At 38.7% G+C, this 24,019-nt stretch overlaps 1 long non-coding RNA gene across 2 annotated transcripts in view; it reads right to left on the reverse strand.

Moving 5' to 3' along the window:
* Positions 1-24,019, reverse strand: part of LOC119260187 (uncharacterized) — a 142,767-nt gene that overhangs the window by 100,768 nt on the left and 17,980 nt on the right. For both annotated transcript variants that reach the window (XR_008549400.1, XR_008549401.1), the window contains exon 4: positions 22,164-22,270. This is a non-coding gene — a long non-coding RNA (uncharacterized LOC119260187). The remainder of the gene's footprint in view (positions 1-22,163; positions 22,271-24,019) is intronic.

Below are 24,019 nucleotides of genomic sequence, written 5' to 3' on the forward strand. Positions count from 1 at the left end.
AGGGGGTGAGAGGATTCACCAGAGACAGAGCGGGAAACAGAACAGGCAGATTGCCTGAAATACACTGCTGAGGGGAACAGTGGGGGAGTCAGGAGAGGTCTGCTGCACCATGTGGGTTGCTTCCTGGCTGGCCGGGTATCAAACCCGTGCTGCAGAGGCTGCGGATTGCTTCATAGTGCAGTGCTTAACCCCTTGCACCACTAGGGAAGCCCAGCTTTCATTTTATTTAATTAAACATTTTTATTGAGTTAATGTTGGTTTATAACACTGTGTATGACTTGAGGGTACAGGTTCATACCTCTTCAGATGTATGTTACCAATGACAACTATAACCAAAGCACTAATAATCATCCACCACAGTCCATTGGGTCCCTTCCCCTTTAACCCCACCCCTATATTCCCCCTTTGGTAACCTCAGTGGGCTTTCTTAACTTAAAAAATACCTGTATCATTTCACTGCATTTGCACATCTATTTCCCACTAATATAAAATTAAATTAATTGCATTGTTACTTCACAACAGGGTGACCGCTTGATAAATGGTCAACTGGAGTTTATTTTAGGAAAGAAGCTCCTTTTTTTAATCTAAGAATGATGATAGATGGAGATTTGGATAAATATACCATCTATTAATGAACTATGTGGAAAGTATTTCACATGATCAGCTAATTTATGTTCACAACAAACTTATGACTGAGATACTAAATCATCCTCACTTTATAGAAGAGGAAAATGAGACTAACAAAGGTTAGGTCACACTTCTAGTAAGAGGAAAACTTAGAATTTGAATGTAAACAATGTGACTTGGGCCTCCCCTGGTGGCACAGCGGTTGAGCGCTGGGCTGTGAAGCTGCCAGCAGCCTCTGCAGCACTGGTTCGATCCCCAGCCACCGGCGAGGGTCCCACATAGTGCGCAGACCTCTCCTGCTGCGCCTGCTGCTCCCCTCAGCAGTGTATTTCGTCAGTCTGCCTGTTCTGTTTCCCACTCTGGCTCTGGTGAATTCTCTCACCCTCCAGCGCTTCTGACTGTACCCAGTGCCTGTATAAATAAATAAATAAATCTTAAAAAAAAAAATCAATGTGCTTAATTGTGCTGACTGTCAAAGCAATGTCCTTAAAATATAACTTACCAAAACATCAAGAGAAAAAGAGAAACCTATAAGGAACACTAGTTAGACTGTCCACCTATTTTTCAATAGAAACTTTACACAAAAAGGGAATGGCAGAAGACAATTAAAGTACTGAGAGACAAAGGTTTCCAACAAAGAACACAGTAACTTACCAGATTATCATTTAAGAGAAAAACAAGGGTAAGAAGCTTCACTGAAAGCAAGACTTTATCAGTGCCCAGCCAGACATGAAAAAAGTGCTAAAGGAAATAGGATAAAGCAACCGCAACAACAAAAATACATATATATACAAGGTAACAAACATCTAAATTATACAATGTGGAGAAGGAAGTGAGTAAAAATGTAGTCCATCAGAACAAAGTTGAAGATCCAACTTTGTGGGTCCAATGGGCCACAAAAATAGACTATCAAATACTATCCTCAACAGAATCTCTGAACAGAAATCAATAGAAAGTAACACATAAGACATTGAAATGCAACCTAAATAAAACATAAAAATAATATGTCAAAAAATAAAAAGATAGGGGCCTCCCTGGTGGCACAAGGGGTTAAAGCACCGCACTATGAAGTAATCCGCAGCCTCGGCAGCATGAGTTCGGTCCCCGGCCAGCCAGAAAGCAACCCACATGGCAAGGCAGACCTCTCCTGTCTCATCCACTGCTCCTCTCAGCAGTGTATTTCAGTCAATCTGCCTGTTCTCTTCCCACTCTGTCTCTGGTGAATCCTCTCACCCACCGTATCTCTGGCCTGCACCCCAGCTCTTGTATGCATAAATAAATAAATATTTAAAAATAAATAAATAGGGCCTCCCCGGTGGTGCAGCGGTTGAGCGCTGAGTTGCAAAGCGGCCCACAGCCTCTGCAGCACTAGTTTGATCCCCAGCCACCAGGTGAGGGTCCCATATGGCGCGCAGACCTCTACTGCTACCCGCTGCTCCCCTCAGCAGTGTACTTCGGTCCTCTGCCTGCTCTGCTCCCCGCTCTGGCTCTGGTGAATTCTCTCACCCTCCCGCGCTTCTGACTGTACCCAGTGCTTGTATAAATAAATAAATAAATCTTTAATAAAATAAATAAAAAGATAAAGACAAAAAAATTAGTGACAATAAGCACTTATATCTCAATAGTCAACTTAAATGTAAATGACTTGAATTCACCAACTAAAAGCTATAGTGTGGCTGAGTGGATTTCAGAACAAAACCCAACCTGCTGTTTACATGAAACCAATCTTACCAACAAAGACAAGCACAGACATAGAAAGCTAGAAGACAATCCTACAAGCAAATGGCAGTCAAAAAAGTCAGGAACAGGGCCTCCCTGGTGGCGCAGTGGTTGAGCGCTGGGTTGCGAAGCTGCCCGCAGCCTCTGCAGCACCGGTTCGATCCCCGGCTGCTCCCCGGCCACCAGAGGAGGGTCCCACATGCGTGCAGACCTCTTCCTGCCACCCGCTGCTCTCCTCAGCAGTGTACTTCCGTCCTTCTGCCTGCTCTGCTCCCCACTCTGGCTCTGGTGAATTCTCTCACCCTCCCACGCTTCTGACTGTACCCAGTGCTTGTATAAATAAATAAATAAATAAATAAATAAATAAATAAATAAATAAATCTTTAAAAAAAAAAAAAAAAAGTCAGGAACAGCTATACCTATGTCAGATAAAATTGATTTCTAATTAAAAGAGCTATGAGAGATAAGGATGGATGTTACATTATGAATAAGGGCCTAACTCAATAATAAGAAATAAAACTTGGGCCTCCCTGGTGGTGTAAGGGGTTAAGACGCAACCTGTAAAGCTATCCACAGCCTCTGCAGCACAAGTTTGATCCCCAGCCAGGGTGCTACCCACATGGTGCAGCAGATCACTCCTGTCTCACCTGCTCCTCCCCCCAGCAGTGCATCTCAATCAATCTGCCTGTTCTGTTCCCCACTCTGTCTCTGGTGAATCCTCTTATTCCCCTCCCAGTTCTGTACCCCCGTTCTTGTATGCATAAATAATTTTTTTTAAAAAAAGAAATAAAATTTATAAACATATATGTGTATATGTATATATATATATATATGTATATACAACAAATGGTGGAACACCAAGGCACATAAGATAACTATGAATAGAAATAAAGATATAACAGTGCAAAAATACTAGGGGATTTGAATACTCCACTTACAAGTGTGTATAGATCAACAAGAATAAATAGAAAATAATAGCTTTAAAAAATGAGGGGTTTAGCCAAATTGGCTTATCAATCTTAACAGACTCCCCCAAAAAACTGTTGCTTACACATTTTTCTTAAATACACATGGAACATTCTCAAGAATGTTCCAGACAAATATATTTGTACAAAGACTGAACTCACACCAAGTTATCTTTCTGATCATAATGCCATAAAGCTAGAAACTGAGTATTAAAAAAATTAAAAACACAAACACATGTAAACTAAATAATATGCTACTTAATAGCTTTTGTATTAAGGATAAAATAAAACAGAATTCAAGAAATACTTTTGAGATTAATGAAAATGAAGGCACATGCTATCAGAATCTATGGGATGCAACAAAAGTGGTGCTAACAGGGAAGATAATTGCAATATAGGCCCACATTAAGAAGCAAAAAAGTCCCAAATTGGCAAATTAATATTATAAACAAAGTCAGGAAAGAGGAACAAACAAGATCTAAAGTTAGTAGAAGGGGGTAAATAATAAAATAAAAGCACAAATAACTATAACAGAAATCAAAAAGACCATATAAAAGGTCATTGAAACAAAGAATGAGTTCTTTAAGAAGATTAATAAAATTGATAAAATTCTAGCCAGGTTAACAAAGGGGATAAAAGAGAAAATATTAACAAATAGGTGAAAGAGACAAAATTACAACAGATAAATTACAAATACAAAGGACATAATCACATAAGAGTAATATGAAGAAATACAAATTTTTAGAATAACACAGTTTACCAAGACTAAACTTGGAAGAAGGTTTTAGAAGTGTTCAATAAACTGATCAAGCATGGAAATTGAAACAGGAATCAAAAAATCTCCCCAACGACAAAAGCCCACAGCCAGATGACTTTACATGCAAGTTCTAGGAAACCTTCAAAGAATTTACATGTACCTTGCTGAAATTACTTCTAAAAATCTAAAAAGAGGGAATGCTCTCTAATATACATTATGGAACTAACATTAACTTAATACTGAAACCAGATAAAGACAGAACAAGAGAATTATACACCAATATCTCTGATGAATATTGAACAAAAATCTTGAACAAAATACTTGCAAATCAAATTCAACAATATAAGGATTATACATCATTATCAAATAGGATTTATCCCAGGGATGCAAGGATGGACAATTATATATATATATATATATCTCAACATAATATTTAAATTAACAAAATTAAAGATAAAAATCACATAATAATGTCAATAGATGCAAACAATATACTTAATAAGGTTCAGCACCCATTATTACAAAAACTCTAAACAAGATGGAAATAGAAGAAACCTACCTCCACATAATAAAGGTCATATATTACAAACTTACACTCAATATAATATGTAATCATGAAAAATGGACTATTTTCTCTTTAAGATCAGGAACAAGACAAAGATACTAGTGCCACCAGTTATGCTTATTTTTGCATTAAAGGTTCTAGCTAGTGCAATCAGATAACCACAGGAAATAAAAGGAATCCAGGAAAAGAAGTAAAACTATTATTATTCCCAACAATATGATACTATATATAGACTACCCTTGAGATTCCATTAAAAATCTAATAGAAACAAAAAATAAATACAGGAAAGAGGCAGATTACAAAATCAACATAAAAAAAGCTGTTGCATTTTTATATACCAACAATAAACAATAAAAAAGAAATTATGAAAATACTTACATTCTCAATCACTTCAAAAAGAATCAAATACTAGGAATTTACTTAACCAGGGAGGTGGAGAACTCATACAATGAAAACCATTAAGGCATTATTAATGGATTGAGATTATACATAAGAAAATGGAAAAACATTCCATATTCATGAAAGGGGAGAGTCAGTACAGTAAAAGTGACTATTTTACCAAAAGCAATATATAAATTTAACACAATTCCCACCAAAATGCCAACATATTCTTCAAAGAAGTTAAACAAAAACAAAAAACTAAAACTGATATGGAACCATAAAAAGTCTCAGATAGCAAAAGCCATCTTGAGAAAAAAGAAGAGAAATGGAGGCATCATGTTCCCTGACTTTTGTTATAAAGCAATGGTAATTAAAACACTATGGAGGTCTCACTGGTGGGGCAAGGGGTTAAGCACAGCATGATGAAGCTATCAGCAAACTCTGCAGCAAGAGTTAGATCACCGGCTGGCCAGGGTGCAACCTACATGGCGCAGCAGACCTCTGCTGTCTCACCCGCTGCTCCTCTCAGCAGTGTTTTCAGTCAGTCTGCCTGTTCTGCTCCCTACTCTGTCTCTGGCGAATCCTCTCACCTCCCTCACCTCTGGCCTGTACCCCAGTTCTTGTATGCATAAATAAATAAATCTTTAAAAAAAAAACACTATGGTTTAGCAAAAATGGACAAATGGATCAATGGAACAAAATTGAAAGCCCAGAAATAAATCCTTATCACTGCCATAAATCCTTATCACTAACATACACTGAGCAAAGAAGAGTTTCTTTAACAAATAATACTGGTAAAACTGGATGGCCACATGAAAAAGAATGAAGTTGGACCTCTCTCTAACTCCATGCCAAAAAATAAATTAGAAATAAATTAAAGATTTATTTTTTAAAGATATTTTTAAGATTTATTTATTTATTTATACAAGCACTGGGGTACAGTCAGAAGCGTGGGAGGGTAAGAGAATTTGCCAGAACGGAGAGCAGAACAGGCAGACTGATGAAGTACACTGCTGAGGGGAGCAGCGGGCAGCAGGAGAGGTCTATGCATCATGTGGGACCCTCGCCCCATGGCCGGGGATCGAATCGGTGCTGCAGAGGCTGTGGGCAGCTTCACAACCCAGCGCTCAACCGCCGCACCACCGGGGAGGCCCTGAATTAAAGATTTAGATACAAGACCTGCAGCAATAAAACATACAGAAGAAAACGTTGATGATATATTTCATGACATCAGTGATAAAGATGATTTGGAGAGTGGACCTCCAATGGCAAAGGAAATAAAAGCAAAATAAACAACTGAAACTTCTTCAAGTTAAAGGCGCTTTACACAGAAGAGGAAGATCTAAGTAGATTACAAAGACATTTTAGTGAAGGAGAGAAAATATTTACTTACTATACAAACAGCAAGGAATTAATATACAAGATACAAAAAAAATTCAACTTAACAATAAAAATCAACTCAATTAATAAATGGACATATATATATGAACAGACAACTCAACAAAGACGCTATCCAGAAAGTCAAGAAATATATCAAAAAATGTTCATCATTGCTTTTAATAAAAGAGATATAGTTCGAAATCACAATGAGATATCATCCCACAATTACGAGAATGCCACATATTAAAAACACTACCAACAGTAAGTTCAAGAGAGGATGTGAAGAAAGATAAACCCTACTACATTGTTGGAGGGAATGTAAATTGGTACAGTCATTTTGGAAAGTGATCTGGATTTACCTTTAAAAACCAAAAACGGATATACCTTATAACCCAGCAATCCCACTCTTGGGCATCCATCTGAAGAACATAAAACCTTCAACTCATAAAATTATGTGCTCTACAATGTTTATTGGAGCATTATTTATAATAACTAAGACATAGGAACAACTTAAATACCCACTAATAGAGGACTGGATCAAGAAGACATGTTATATTTTATATTCACACAATGGAATACCATTCAGCTATAATGAAAGATGAGATGACACCATTTATAGTGAACTGGAAGGAGATTGAGAGAACTGTGCATAGTAAAACAAGTCAGAATGACAAAGACAAACATTGAACATTTACATAGTAAATAATGCAACAAAACAAAATATCTATTAAAAACTAATGGACACTAATAACCAAAGTGAGTTATCTGAAGGTAAGAGGTCAGAGGGAGGAAATGTCAAAATAGTATAACCGTTGGTCAGGGAGGAGGAGGAACAGTAAAAAGTCAAACAATCCAATTAGAAAATCGGGAGCAGATATTTTACTGAAGAGGATATGTGGATAGCAAATAAGCAAGTGAAAAGCTATTCACTATCACTAGACATTAGGGCAAAGCAAATAAAAAGCACAATAAATAAAAGGAAAAAGAAAGAAATATGTGAGTTCCACTTGCTTTGCATCCCTGCCAGCATTCTGTATTCTCTGTATATTGTTCAGAAGTAAATTTAAAAAGAAAAAGAAAGGGCCTCCCTGGTGGCACAGCGGTTGAGCGCTGGGTTGCAAAGCTGCCCGCAGCCTCTGCAGCACCAGTTCGATCCCTGGCTGCTCCCCCGCCACCGGAGGAGGGTCCCGCATGGCACGCAGACCTCTCCTGCAGCCCGCTGCTCCCCTCAGCAGTGTACTTTTGTCCTTCTGCCTGCTCTGCTCCCCGCTCTGGCTCTGGTGAATTCTCTCACCCTCCCACGCTTCTGACTGTACCCAGTGCTTGTATAAATAAATAAATAAATAAATCTTAAAAAAAAAAAAAAAGAAAAGAAAAAGAAAATTACTTCCAGGTATAAAGGTAAATAACATATTAACTAGAATTAAAATTATTGCTTAGCACTTTACACTTTATAAAGCATCTTCACAAATATCCTATTTAAGTTTCAACAATAAACCTATGAGCTGATATCTTTCCTGTTTTACAAGTGAGGAAATGAAGGCTAAGAAAGGTTAACTGAGTTTGCCAAGTTTACTTGACTAGTAAAAAATAGTGAGGATGCCAATTCAGGTCTATTTAATACTATACCTTATGCTTTTCCTACTATAAGTCTCCGTATGTCACACTAATATCATTTTTCAATAATGAATCTTATTCATTCAATGAAAAGGAGAATGAAGAACTTCCAATAAGACTGCTATAAGAAATAACAAAATAAAGGCTATCTCAACTGAACATTAAAAGAAAGCAATATCACACATACAAAGTGATGTATATAATAAAAATCATATCATAAAATATTTTAGTGACTATGTATCCCACTTCCATATTTTAAAATCATGCAATCCCTACTAGCAAAATTTTTGAAAATTTTACTTAGCATCAATAGATACATTTTTAATTCTAACAATGAGGAAAATAAGTTAGGAGGGTCTTATAGCCAAAGATATTCCCATGACCCCACCAAGCAGAGAAGAGCACTACCCATGAAATAATTAAGACTAAGCGTGTTTAAAAGCTATATTAGGAGTTGGAGTCAGAACATTTACTGACCTACCTCCCACGAACATTTTTAAAGGGATTTGCTATTGCCTGTTTCATAAGCAAAATTAGGCTACACAGTTTAAATGGAAGATAATTTCCCAAGTGTGGCTCTCCTAATTCTTGGTTCTCTGTTGTTACTTTTGTCCAAAAGTCAAAAACCATCTGTTTCAGAAAGCATAAATTTTTAAATAGATATCTACAAGAGTTTGAATGTTATGCAACTTTAGGAAGCATAATCTTTTCTAAAAGACTGAATATGGCCTCTATAGAGCAGGAAGTATATTAAGAAAGGTTAACCCTTATGTTACAAGACCAAGGGACATTAAGAGACACTCCTTTGACTATGAGGCCCATTAGAGAGAAATTGAAGTGAAAAGGCCTTTCCTTTGCATCATTCGTGATAGAAACTCTCTCTTTGGCCACATATGTGGCATAGTCACAGGCATTTATTTAAAAAATGTCAGTAAAGAAAAAAATGAAAGAGGGAAGAAGAAAAAAACGTGTTGACACAAATATCAGGAAAAATTTTAAATATTCTTTAAAAAGAATGAGAAACAAAAATTTGAAAAGGGGATTTAAAATAGAAGTCTTGGGCCTCCCTGGTGGCGCAAGGGGTTAAGCACCACACTATGAAGCAATAGCAGCCTCTGCAGCACGAGTTTGATCCCTGGCCAGCCAGGGAGCAACGCACATGGCGAAGCAGACCTCTCCTGTCCCATCCTCTGCTTCCCTCAGCAGTGTGTTTCAGTCATTCTGCCTGCTCTTTTTCCCACTCTGTCTCTGGTGAGTCCTCTCACCCCCCTGCATCTCTGGCCTGTACCCCAGCTCTTGTATGCATAAATAAATAAATCTTTAAAAAATAAAATAAAATAAAGTAGAAGTCTTTTGGGCTTCCCTGGTAGTACAGGGGTTTAAGTCTCAGTGCTATCACGCTATCATGCTATCACCAGCCACTGCAGTACAGCAAACCTCTCCTATCTCACCTGCTGCTCCTCTCAGCAGTGTATTTCAGTAAATACACCTGTTTGCTCCCCATTCTGTCTCTGGTGAATCCTCTCACCCACCATACCTCTGGCCTACACACAGTTCTTATATGCATAACTAAATAAAAATAAATCTTTAAAAAAATAAAATAGAAATCTTTTGAGAGATAAACTCTTAAGCTTTAAAAGATAAAACCCTATTTAAACATAACTTAGATTATCTACCTATAATAAACTAAAGGAAAAATTTAAGCAATCAGCAAACACCATGACTTCATAAAACTTCAAAATGTTGTTAAGGGGCCTCCCTGGTGGCGCAAGGAGTTAAGATGCAGCACTATGAAGCTATCGCAGCAGATCTCACTTGCCTCTCCTGCTGCTCCTCTCAGCAGTGTATTTCAGTAGATCCGCCTCCTTCTGCTCCCCACTCTGTCTCTGGTGAATCCTCTTACCCCCCTCTTACACCTCTGGCCTGCACCCCAGCTCCTGTATGCATAAATAAATAAATCTTTTTTAAAAATAAGTAAAATAAAATACTGTTAATAAGTTAATGTATACAATAGAATAAATCTACAAGACATAAGGAATAAAGCAACAAAGAAAGAGAAAAAAATAAAACAACTTATTTATAGGCAGGCTAGTGTCACAGGATCCTAAGACTTACATGGTTTAGTCCAAAATATGAACAAGACATTTTGGCAATCCTACATGTGCTTTCAAAAAAGCAAATCACTTAGTTTCTGGAATATGCTTCATGACCATAAACACACTCAGGGCTGCCAACTAGCTTACTAAATTACTATATGTTTATGCTGAACATTTTCGAGTCATCATCAGTATTAGTTCAAAAAAATACATTACAGTTATTTGAGGAACTGGAGTTAAATGTGTCATGAAAAAGTAAATAATAATCATTAATGCTGGATATCCTCTTTGAATAGGGGAATACGCCTAATGAATGTGTGTCAAAAATCTTTCAGAGTACTGCTGTGGCCTATTCTCCATAAAAACATTGCTGAATTCCATTTCTTTTTCTTTCTTTGTGTTTCAATGATCTTAACCCACTCTGAAGATACTGCTTGCAAAGCCCATCATTCTTTGTAGCTCTAAAGCTTTACCAAACAGGCTCAAGGGGCTGTCGTCATGCAATCCTACCTGATTGCCAGCTTCACTTTACTTTTCTGACATTCCAGCACTAAAAACTGCTTTGAAGTCTTCAGTGTTTCCTCTATAATGCAAATAGACAGAAGCAGCTTTTAACACGTTGTCTGGCATAATTCAAAAGTGACCTCTTATGGTTTTAGTAGAGCTGTGCTAAAATCTAAAATAAGGACATATCCTACAAATGTGTACACAGAGATAAAGAAGATTTTTTCCTTTTAAAACATTTTAGAACACACACACAACTAAATATGTTTTGTCCACTAGAAAACACAATAAAATTGTTGTGATACAATCGGAAGTAAGAGATTCTGGGGGGAAAGCATGCAATACCTGTAAAGGAAGACAGTCACTCTATTATACTGTGCATGTAAGTACATGAGTGCTTAAGATGACACACATATGGCTGCCTTAATAGAAGAAAATGGGTTTTTCTATGACAGTTTAGAAACGGGATCTTCAAAACACTTTCTAACATTAGTGCTCACTGCATTTCTCCCGCCTCAGGCTTTCCCAAGCTCCCTATAAGTGTCCACTATGTTCCTACCATACGTGCATAGGCTCTGTCCTACCCTGGTATCTGAGTTCATTTTCACTAAGGTAAGGAATATCTAAACTGCTTCAATATAATCTTATATCCTTTTATCATTCAGTCATTCACCATCTTGAGCTGGGGGAGCTCAGGATATAGTAAAAACTGAACAATTGGCTTCTACTAGCCTCACTTCTCCCATGTGATAAACAGCACCACCAAACCCAAGCTTCTGAGAGTACCCTTTCCTCTTATACACCCCAGCCCGAAAGAATGAGTTCTCATTACTCTCTTTCATCCCAGGAATAGCAAAAGTCATGATCTTACAATCTCCTTTGACAGAAATCACAACCTCAATCCTGCTAGCTATGTTCTAACAGTCAACTGTATTCCTGAGACTTCTTTCTTACTGCCATGCTTGGTAGACCTATGGCGCTTTTGAGTCTTTACCCTAAATCTTATGAGCAAGAGTCTTTACTCAAAGTATAACTAGAGAGAACTGAATATTTGAACATCAATGCCTTGTCCCTCAAACCTTCCCTCCAACCCATGAATGGTAGAGCAGCAGTCCTAGAACCTGTGCTGTCTCTGGAAAAAAATCTAGTGTCAGCTGCAGTCTCTCCAACCTGTGTTAGCTAGTTTTACCAAAAAGCAAGGCCAGGACTAAAATGAGCGCAGCAAGACACTCAATGCAGTACAAATTTAGGGGGTGCCAAAAAACTCCACCACTAAGGGAAATAATACTTAATGCAATATTTTAAACAACCAGAATTAAAGCAAAAAAGTCTATAATGAACAAAATATCAAAATTTTAAATTTGATAGAAAATCAATACCCCTGTTTTTCCCCTCAAATTCCGATATAGCAGAATATTTTATTTAAAATTTTTCATGTTTTGTTCATTTTGAATTTTGTGCCTGAGGCAAGTGTTGAGATGACCATAGTTTTGACCCTGCTGAACACCAAGGATGAAACACACTATATGAAAAAATATGTTGTTTATAGTAACATTCATACATTAAAAACTGGTGTAGGAAATTTTCTGTACTTGGCATATAAAACTTGATAACAATTACCTAGCATGAAATAAAATTTGTAAAAGGATGGCAATTTATTTAATCCTTCAATTCTTAAAAATTATAAACTATCATCTTTAACTTCCATTTCCAGTAATGGAAGACTGTAATTTAGACCTTGTCATTATTGACATTAGGCTGGTGTAAGGGCAGGACTGGATACAGTGCAGGTTTTCTGATCCCATGCAGATCGGGTAAAGGAGGAGTCAGAGTCCTCAGTAGTTTTGCAGGTTTTTTATTTGGGGTTCACCAGGCATATGGCAGGCAGGGGTGCTGGCTGGGGGGCTGGGAGGCTGGCAGGCCTCCCAGCCCCCAGCAAGTCTTCACTCTATCTGGGCTCTCTGGCGTTCTCTGCTTCTGCTTCGGCTTCTCCTTCAGGTTCTGCTGCTGCTGGCTGGGGCTGCTGGCGTCCCCCCCGTGACGCTGCCCTTAAAAGCACAGTCTTAGCTCAGCTGAATCCCATCTACCTATGCCCACACCCTACTCCAGGTGCCCGCCATCAGGCATGCATTCAGGACAAGGATCCATCATCTATCCTGATGGCGGAAGGGCAGAAAAGCCTGATATTTTCTTTACCCTACAGTCCACCCCCTCAGGGTTTTCTGCCACACAGTCTATACATACATATACAATTTTCTAAGCAAACAAACAATGCAGCCATGGCCCACAAAAGCAAATACATCAAATAACAAAATACAACATAACAAAATACAACAGAACACAAATAAGTCCAGGCAGGGCACCAACCAAGTGCAAAAGACAATTATTGGTACCAGCAGATGAGCCACCAAATCTGCTGCCGAAGGCACTGCTCATACGAGGGAGGGGAAATCACACACGGCATCTGCTATAACACACCAGGAGCCGTCAGGCTTCCTGGCCTTCTCTGGCTGTAGTCTCGGCTACAAGGCACACACAGCATCCACCCCCAGGATGCACTAGCTCTGGGATTGGCCATTTTATTCTGTTGGGGGTAATCGCCAACCCTCAGGGTTTCTGTCTGCAGTCGCTCCAACACTCGGCCTTCATGGCCACCCATGCGACTCACAGACCCCTGCACTCAAGCCAACCCACTGCACAATCACATGGGTAGGGGATCCAAACTCTGCATTCGGCTTGGGCTCCACCCCAAGCCACATTCCCCACCCGTCCCCCAAGGACAGGTTCCTCAGCTCCTCACCCTCGCTCAAGAATGAGCAGGGCATCACCCACAGGTGATTTTATGAGACTCACAGTTCTTCAGCATACCCAGGCTGCTTAACAGCCGCTCAGGGCTTCTCAACTTATCATCAGTACCAGCTTTTGCTTTCTCAGTTGGCTTTTCTCCTCCACCTGGCCACTGGGCATACACAGGCTGCTTTTGGCCATCTAGGCCCACTGGCCACCCCCAGATTCTCAAAAAATAAACATAACCTGCTAAGGTCCTCCGCCTTCTGGCAGGATTGTCAGTCCAAAATCATCAGTTCATCAGTCTATCAGTCCATTGGCCTCTCCCTGCTTCAGCAATGGCCTGCTGCCTCAGGGGTCATTGGCTGGTCCTTTCCGGTGTCGTTGGCTGGTCCTATCCGGTGTCGTTGGCTGGTCCTTTCCGGTGTCGTTGGCTGGTCCTTTCGGGCGTCTCCTTCACGCCAGGTCTCATCCTGTAGCTCGTGGACGTATCCATCTTCTATACCGCCATGGTGCCTCCAGCGTCGTCACAGGCAAAGTCTGTTCTCCTTAGTCCCTCCAGGTCTTCGGAGGGCTCCAATACCCGTCTGCATGGATCTTGCCGACATACGCCAATTGTAAGGGCAGGACTGGATACAGTGCAGGTTTTCTGATCCCATGCAGATCGGGTAAAGGAGGAGTCAGAGTCCTCAGTAGTTTTGCAGGTTTTTTATTTGGGGTTCACCAGGCATATGGCAGGCAGGGGTGCTGGCTGGGGGGCTGGGAGGCTGGCAGGCCTCCCAGCCCCCAGCAAGTCTTCACTCTATCTGGGCTCTCTGGCGTTCTCTGCTTCTGCTTCGGCTTCTCCTTCAGGTTCTGCTGCTGCTGGCTGGGGCTGCTGGCGTCCCCCCCGTGACGCTGCCCTTAAAAGCACAGTCTTAGCTCAGCTGAATCCCATCTACCTATGCCCACACCCTACTCCAGGTGCCCGCCATCAGGCATGCATTCAGGACAAGGATCCATCATCTATCCTGATGGCGGAAGGGCAGAAAAGCCTGATATTTTCTTTACCCTACAGCTGGATAATTCTTTGTTGCAGAAGGTTGTCATATGCATTGTAGAATTCTTAGAAGCATCACTGGTCCCAACTGACCAGATGCCAGTAGCTCCTTCCCAACCCCAATTGTAAAAACCAAATTGCCTCCAGACATTGACAAAGGTCAAGAGGAGAGGGGAGGAAAAGCAAAATCATCCACATCTAAGAACCATCTCTCCTGCTGAAAAGTAAAAATGTAGATTTTTTTTTTTTTTTAGATTTTCTGGTTGATTTTTATTTTTTTTATAATAAATTTTATTTTTATATTCCCCATACAATTGCAACACCCCCATTCTGACCCCAATCCCACCCCGCCAAAAGTGTCTCTGGTTCATAGTTTTTTGTTGATTTTGATTTTCACTTTCTTATAGTTATTCATTTTCCTGGTCCCTTATTTAAGTTTTCTAGATTCCTGCTATGAGTGAGACCATCCGGTATTTTTCTTCTTCTTTTTGGCTTATTTCACTGAGCATGATCCCTTCCAGTGCCATCCATGTTGCTGCAAATTGCATGTGTTTATCTTTTTTGAATGCTGAGTAATATTCCATGGTATATATGTACCACATCTTCTTGATCCAGTCATATATTTTTGGGCATTTGGGCTGTTTCCAAAGCTTAGCTATTGTAAACAGTGTTGCTATAAACATAGGGGTGCAGGTGCTCTTTGGAATTGATGTTTCTGTGTCCTTTGGGTAAATACCTAGGAGTGGAATTGCTGGATCATATGGAAGCTCTATGTTTAGTAGGTCCAGAAATCTCCACACAGCTCTCCATAGTGGTTGGACCAGTTTGCACTCCCACCAACAGTGCAGGAGAGTTCCTTTTTCTCCACAACCTCGCCAACATTTGTTGTTGCTAGTTTTAGTAAAAATGTAGATTTTTTTCTTTAATGCAATCACCTGGAATAACATAGCAATGGGGAACGCTGAGAGCAAATTCTGGGTGAAATACAGCACTGGTGCTGATCTCTCTAGTAAGCAGAACAGCAAACACCTAAGTCAATTTAAAGACATTTGCCAATTATCAAGTTTAATCTTCAATTCTGAAATAATGAAATTAAAGGGCCCCAACTAAGGTGGTGTGTCTAACATAAAACCCTCTCCACTTTAAGTTGGTCCTCAAAAGCAATATCTAGAACAAAACCTGTTCTCCCAATTCCCAAACCTACACCCCAGGAATTCAATGAAGGCTGCTCTGGCACTAATAGGAGCAGTGGGGAAAAAGGAAAGGAAAATAGAGGGAACCTCTGTTCTCAGATGGGAAAGAAAGAAATTTGACCATATCTTACACCACTCACAAAAATTAATTCAAAATGGAATAGACTTAAATATAAAACTCACAGTCTTGGGCCTCCCTGGGGGCATCAGGGGTTAAGTCTCACCACTATGAAGCTCTCAGCAGCCACTGCAGCTCCAGTTTGATCCCTGGCCAGGGAGCTACCCACATGGCGCAGCAATTCCTCTCCTGCCTCACCTGTTGCTCCTCTCGGCAGTGTATTTCAGTTAATCTGCTATGTCTCTGGTGAATCTTCTCACTACCCTTCCCTGCCGCACCTCTGACCTACACCCCAGCTTTTGTATGCATAAATAAATAAAATAAAACTTTTGAAAAAATAAAATAAAACTCACAGTCTTCCACTAATAAAAATTTCTGGCTGCAAGCTGGTCTTCTTTGAGGTTTGCTCACTAGGTTCTCATTAGTTTGATTAATTAGAGAACCTCAAGTGTGATTTTGGTTGGACTGGTTTTAGGTTCTTTAATAAAAGTTACTATTCTGCAACCATCCCAGGCTGGGTAGGTTCACCATCGGTTCAGGCAGCATAAAAGAGAAACTTGGAGCCCTTGGCATCATCCTCACAGGTTTTCTAATAGTACGCAGGCGAAACAAGCCAGCAGCAAGACAGCAACATAGGCCCCTTGCAAATCTCTATGCACTCTTTCCTCTCATAGTTATTCACTACTCTCTGCTACACTCTGCCACACTGTCCTCTGCCCCACTTCATCCTCTGTGATGCTGCCCTTATATACTCAGCCTCCAGGCCCAGGTTAAACCCTTTTACGCATTCCCACACCATACTCCAGGTGTCCACCATCAGGTATGTATACACCGAGCCCACACTCCCAAATACATCCTCTATTCAAGGCCTCAGGTGATAGCCACAGAGGCCGATGATGAGCAAAAGGCTAAGCAATCTTCATTTACCGTACAGTTACCTATAAGAAGCTAACTTTATTCTTAGCCTCAAGGACTTTCCAAATAAAATTGCAAGGGTAGTGAAAAAGGTAACAAAGCTTACTTGGAAACAAAGCCCCAAAGGTTTTCCTTTGGGTTTTATGCAAGTTTTCCTTGCATAAATGGTGGCCTAGGGGTTAAGTCTCAGCTATCACCATTAAGGCCTGAGTTTGACCCCAGCCAGGAAGCTAACACACCTGTGGTACAGCAGACCTCTCCTGTCTTGCCTGGTGCTCCCCCTTAGCTGTATATTTCAGTAGATCCACTTGTTCTGCTCCCCACTCTGTCTCTGGTGAATCCTCTTACCCCCACACCTCTGGCCTACACCCCAGTTCTTCTATGCAAAATTAAATAAATCTCTAAAAAAAAAAAAAGAAAAAAGAAAGAAAGACGAGACAAACCACTGAAGGCCTCCCTAGTATCCTACAGGTTAAGTGTCAGTGCTATATCACTGGTAAGGCCTGAGTTCAATGCAGAGCCAGGGAGCTAACCCACATATAGCAAAGCAGACCTCTCCTGTCTCACCTGTGGCTCCCCTTAACAGCTTTCAGTAAGTCTGCCTGTTCTGCTCCCTACTCTGTCTCTGATGTGTCCTCTCTTACACACCCCACACACACCTCTGGCCTATACCCCAATTCTTCCACACAAAAATAAATAAAATTTTTAAAAAATAGAAAGACAACCACTTAAAAAAAGAAAAAAATTAAGACTTCAAATGCTAGAATTGTAAGATAAAAATTGTAAAACTGTTATTACTACATGTTTTAAAATGGCATGCTTGAAAATATCTGCAAGTACAGCAAACCACAAAAAGTTATTTGAAAAAGAATCAAATCAAATTTCTAGAAATGAAAACTACAATGGCAGAAAGTTGAAACACAATATCTGCAAATAATATATCTGATAAATATATAAATAACTCATACAACTCAATAGGAAAAAAAATGAACCAAAAAAAAAACCATATTTTTTAAATGGGCAAAGGAAGGGAACGGCAGGGAGAATACGATGGACTATATGATGGAGGGTTATAGGCCCTTTGGAGGAAGGAGGGCTATGGTGACTGTGGGGTGAGGGAATGGCATCCTGTACTGTCAAACACTGCCAAGGATGTAAAATAATGGCACTTCAATAACAATATAAATTTAAAAAAACACATACATAAATTAATAAAAATGGGCAAAGGATCTAAATAAACATTTTTCCGAAGAAGACATAAAAACACCTGAATAGGAATATAAAGAGATGTTCAAGATTAAGATGATTGACGCAAGAACGCCAGTCAACCAGTTAAGAAGTTTCACACAAAGACAAGCTTAGAGGGATAGAAAAACAAATAGGTTACAGATTCACACAGAATTCGACTTGATCCTACTTTATCACTTACAGGTTGCATAACCATGGACAAGTTACTTAATCTCTCTGAACACTCGTCTCTTCATCTCCAAAATGGAGCTATTATTGTAGGATTTAAGGGAAGTTTTCTTTAAAATATATTTATATATGTATTTTTATATCATTGTTCAATTTTGTACAATGTATGCTTGCCTCTCAAGGGTATTCCACATAAAATTCCCACTAGCATTTCACCCATGTACCACCATCATAGTCTCTTGCATCCTTCCCTCCCCTGTTTTGATCCTCTGCCTTCCCCTCCCTTGCAGAATGTCTCTGATTAATAGTTGCCTGCTAATTTTGTTGGTTTAAGAGAAGTTTTATAAAATATCTAGCATATAATAAATTATTTGTTTTTAAAGCACTACTAATTCAGAGGATCATAAGAGATTAGTATATACTTTTTTTAAACATTTATTTATTTATACAAGCACTGGGTACAGTCAGAAGTGCGGGAGGGTGAGAGAATTCACCAGAGGCAGAGCAGGGAGCAGAACAGGCAGAAGGACCGAAGCACACTCCTGAGGGGAGCAGCGGGCGGCAGGAGAGGTCTGCGCGCCATGTGGGACCCTCCCCCCGGAGGCCGGGGATGGAACCAGCGCTGTAGAGGCTGCGGGCACCTTCGCAACCCAGCGCTCAACTCCTGAGCCACCAGGGAGGCCCCTAGTATATGCATTTATTGCTAGTAAGTTGAACAACCAAAAAGGAATGGACAAATTCTTAGAAATATGCAACCATCTGAGACTGAATCAGGAAGAAACAGAAAATCTGAACAGACCAATTAGGAGCAGGAAATTTTAAAAATAATCAAAAGTCACACAAAAAACAAAGCCGAAAACCAGACCACTACTGAGTTCTACCAAACCTATCAAAGATGAAAAAATACCTATCCTTCTTAAATGCTTCCTAGAAAGTATCCACTTTTTCCAAAAAATTGTGAAAGGGAATAATGCCTAATATATTTTTTGAGGCCATCATTACCCTGATACCAAAACAAGAAAAAGACACCACCAAAAAAAGAAAACTACAGACCAATTTCCTACAGACAAACATAGATTAAAAATTCTAAATAAAATCCTAGCAAATGGAGAGCAGAACGGGCAAATCTACTGAAATACGCTGCTGAGTGGAGCAGTGGGTGAGACAGGAGAGGTCTGCTGTGCCATGTGGGTCAGCTCTCTGGCCAGGGATGTAACTCAGGCCTCAGTGGTGATAACATCTCTCTCACATACACACCCCCACGTCTGGCCTATACCCCAGTTCTTCTATTGTTATAGGGCAACCCCGATATAAAATGGGTTGCCTGGCTATGGGTCCTCACCTGTGTGCTTAAAAGGGATTTATTAATACTCCACTACAGGCACACACAAAAGGTTAATAAAAGGTTTATTTACAAGGAAAGGGAATTAAGGAAATGTACAACTCAGGGAGAAAATAGGGAAATAAAGTCTTTAATGCGCCCTACCCAATCCCCCACCTGGAAACCCAAAGGCACTCTGCGAGCTGGCAGAGAGCCAAAATGGGGGATCCCCTCCAAAGCCCACATGTCTGGCTTTATAGCAAACCTGGCTGCTTAACCCCACCCTCAGGTCCCAGCCACCTTCCCTTTGGTGGTGATGGGATTTGGAGTTCCCAGTGTCTTTTGGCTTTGGTCTGGAGTGGGGGGTGGAGTCTATAAAGCCTGTATGGAATTAGCTTTAGGACATCCTTTTCCCCCTAACACTATGAATAAATAAATAAATCTTTAAATAAATAAGTAAATAAAATATTAGCAAATGGAATTCAATAATTGATTGAAATCATTCACAATAACAAAGTGGAATTTATTTCAGGGACAGAGGATGTTTCAACATCTACAAATAAATCAATGTAATTCACCACATTAACAAAAGGAAAGAGGGCCTCCCCTGGTGGCGCAGCGGGTTGAGCGCTGGGCAGGGAAGCTGCCCGCGGCCTCTGCAGTGCTGGTTTGATCCCCGGCCACCAGCAAGGGTCCCATATGGTGTGACAGATCTCTCCTGCCGCGCCCACTGCTCCCCTCAGCAGTGTATTTCGTCAGTCTGTCTGTTCTGTTCCCCACTCTGGCTCTAGTGAATTCTCTCACCCTCCCGCGCTTCTGACTATACCCAGTGCTTGAATAAATAAATAAATAAATCTCAAAAAAAAAAAAAAAGGAAAGATAAAAATCATGTGAACACATCAATAAATGCTGAAAAAGCATTTGATAAGATTCAGCATCCATTTATGATAAAGACTGACCCCAAAATTAGGATAGATGGAACATACCTCAACAAACTAAAGGCTATATATGACAATCCCACAACTAATATCATTCTCAATGGTGAAAAATTGAAAACTTTCCACAAAGATTTGGAATAAAACAATTCTGTCCACTCTCACCACTACTAATCAACATGGTATTAGAAATCCTAGCTAGAGCATTAGGTAATGCTGAACTGATATATATATATATGTGTGTGTATATATATTATAAATATATGTATATGTATATATATAAATATATAAATATGTGTGTGAGAGAGATGTGTATGTATATAGCTCACACACACATATTTATGAGACATGAGATACTTTATCCATGTTACAAAAATGCAAATTTTATTGTCTTGAACATTTAGTAGGAGAGGAGAGAGTAAATAAAAGTCAAGAGTGAAAGTGCAAACTATGGAATACAAACACTTGGCAGATTTTATTTATACGGACACCCTAACCCCTTTATAAACTTATCTAGAAAGGCAAATACCAGAAATCCCTTAATATATTCTTTGAGTTTTCCATGATCCCTAGGATATTACGATTCCCCCTCAAAACCATTGTCCTAAAGCTAAATTGTTCAAGGAAAACAAGTAATGTAAGCAAATTGAAAACAATGTAGCAATCTATTTTAGTTAATCAACATAAATAAATAAATGATCAAAATATAATTCAGCCCATTTCTGTGACCTAAAAATTATTTTTTGTCTCCTCCTTTCCACTCCAGTCTTCTTTTATTTCCAAGACTTATGTCAGGTCACAGATACAAAAGCCCATTTTATCATACACTGTTTACTTTAATATACCGAAAAAATACAATAATGCTTTTATATTCCATATGGACAGTTATGTCAGTAGGTAAAAAGCACTGTGATCTATTTCATATAGGAAAATGAGAGTATTTTATAGCCTCAGTTTAGTTTATGGACATTTCACAAAACCTACCAAAGTTCTAAAAGATTTAAAGTTTATTTTCTATAATTAATAAATTGATCATATGTCTCTCCATTTCTAATTCCTCAATTCCAATTCTACCAAATTGTTCTACATTGTTTAAAAATCTCTGGAAGATTAATCTTTTGGTCATAATTTTTAAATGAGTGTAATAATTGATTATGTATATCAATAATTCATTGTCTAATCAGAAATAAAATTTTAACCCATAAGAGAAGTTTAATAGCAATTTTAACTACAATGTACAAAATTAATGATATCATAAGATCAAAAGTTAAATTTCAAGGTGGCTGTACATTCAAGAACTTTGGACAATTTTAAAGAGAAAAAAGCACTAAAATAAAAAGCATATATTTGTGTCTATAAAATTGTACGTAATTATACATTACTTCTCTACATTTTCACCTAAATTGAGACAGTACAATATTAATCAGAAAAATTGTTTGCAAAACATATTTTTAAAAACCGTGAAATAACAATAACTTTTAGTTCCAATACAAATTAATCTTACTCAAAAGAAAACAAAGAAAATTAAAAGACACTGGAACTATGAGTACTAAATTATTCTGCTTTCACATAGGGGGAAAGTATGGCAATACAATTCTGTGATCCCTATATATTCAAAGTTTCAATTAGCATTGATGATTTTGACTTTATCATATGCAATTTTCTTATTAGTAAGAAGATCTCATAATAGCATCGTTAAACAATTGAGGCCCTAAATTCCCATGGCTGAGAATTTTCAATAAAGGAAACTTACTTATAATAACACAATGACTGAATTTTGTGTCAGATTTTTTTCAAATTTTGAATATTTCAAATAGCACCCACTTACTTTTCAATTGCATGGGTAGATGGGATTAAAGAAAACGCAGTTGTACTAAAGGAGTTTTCTGCCACTCAATTGCCAGTGTAGTTATGCATGAAGAATTCTTCTTAAGTCTAAAGAGAACAGAATGCATTTGAAAGCAGAATTGACCCCCTTGATTCAATTTTACAAATGGAAAGATTCAAGATTCAGGTCACTATGGACCCTTTTCCCTACTCAAAAAGAGACCCTCTCTATTAATGACTACTAAATGGTTCACATTTTTAAGTGTGCGACATCGTGGCCTCATTACACATTTGGTTTTTGAGGAAAACTGCATTTCCTTCACAGGGAAATATTTTAAATGTTCAATTCCTTGATTATATGTTTTTTAAATACTGAGTAACTGTTTTTGTAATGTAAGCTCAGGCAGCCTATAAACTGTTATCAGTAAGAGTTTTGTACCTGATGGAAAATCATTCTAAAGATTTTTTCTTTAATCTGAAAAATAATGTCATCACTGTGAATTCAACCCTACAAAGGCAAGAATTACATTGTGTTGTTAAAATGTTAACAACTGCATTTCAATTCTTGAAAAGGCAATTTAATTTCCTGAATTAAAGAGTTGATTATATCTCTTATTACTGTTAAAAGAATTTGAAATATCATAAAGTGTAAGAGTTACACCATGTGCCAACTATCAACCAGGAAAAATGAACCTGATTCATAATTCACTTTGAGAGTGTCTAGTTAGTCAATCAAGTGATTTGTAATCATGAAGGCTGCCAGAAATTGAATGAATAATGAGCCACAGTAAAATCCCTGGATTTTTTTTTTTTTAGTATTCTTATTTCATTATGTGACTTTTATTGCCATTTTTGATCGCTGTTTCTCAGCAGCACAAATTAAATCACACATATTTACTTAGAAGTTTTTGACTATTTAATAAGCTAAAGGATATACAAGTTGAATGACCAGTGCATTAATTTTTCTATAAAATTAAAAGTCTTAGTGCTATAGTTTGAACAAAGATTTCATTCTTTCCAACCCCCTCAATATTTGCCTCATTTCATTTAAATTGTTTAGTGAATATGCTATTTCAGCAAAGCTCACTCTATATTTTCTAAAGTTGTCATTATATAGTGTAAAACAAATAAAAACATTTAAAAGAATCTAGTTAATATTAGAAGCTTTAATTTTATAGTTCTTCTTCAGTTAAAACTACAATATAAAGCTGAGGGCCAAAGAACAGTTGACCTCTAAATATATATTCTCATTAAATTATAAGCAGAGGGGGCCGCCTCCCTCTTGGTCTAGGGGTTAAGTCTCAGTGCTACCAATCGCAACGGCCCAACACAATGGCCTGAGTTCCATCCCTGGCCAGGGAGTTAACCCACATGGCACAGCAAACCTCTTCTGTCTCACCCGCTGCTCCCCTCAGCAGTGTATTTCAGTAAATCTGCCTGTTCTGCTCCCTACTCTGTCTCTGGTGAATCCTCTCACACCCCTGCTCCTCTGGCTTACACCCCAGTTCTTCTGTGCAAAAATAAACCCTTGTAAAAAAAAAAGTAAAAGCAGACAAAATATTAACCAACTTAAAGTTTAGCAAACTGCAAAAGGAGTAATATGATAAGTTAGTGTTTTTCAGAATATAAAAGTACTGAGCTGGAAAAGGTGGGAGGGCACACAGTAGACAGTGGTGGAGGACTGTTGGTGGTAGGTGTGGTATAGGAACAGACAGCTGAAAAAGAGGGATCTTGTATTTCTGAATCATAATCAGTATTATAAACCAATATTATCTTTTTTTTATTTTTTAATAAGTTTTTTTTTTTTAAGTTTTATTTATACAAGCACTGGGTATAGTCAGAAGCACGGGAGGGTGA

Source organism: Talpa occidentalis, unplaced genomic scaffold (assembly GCF_014898055.3).
Source record: "Talpa occidentalis isolate TD23 unplaced genomic scaffold, MPIMG_talOcc4v2.1 talOcc4.6, whole genome shotgun sequence".
NCBI lineage: Eukaryota > Metazoa > Chordata > Mammalia > Eulipotyphla > Talpidae > Talpa > Talpa occidentalis.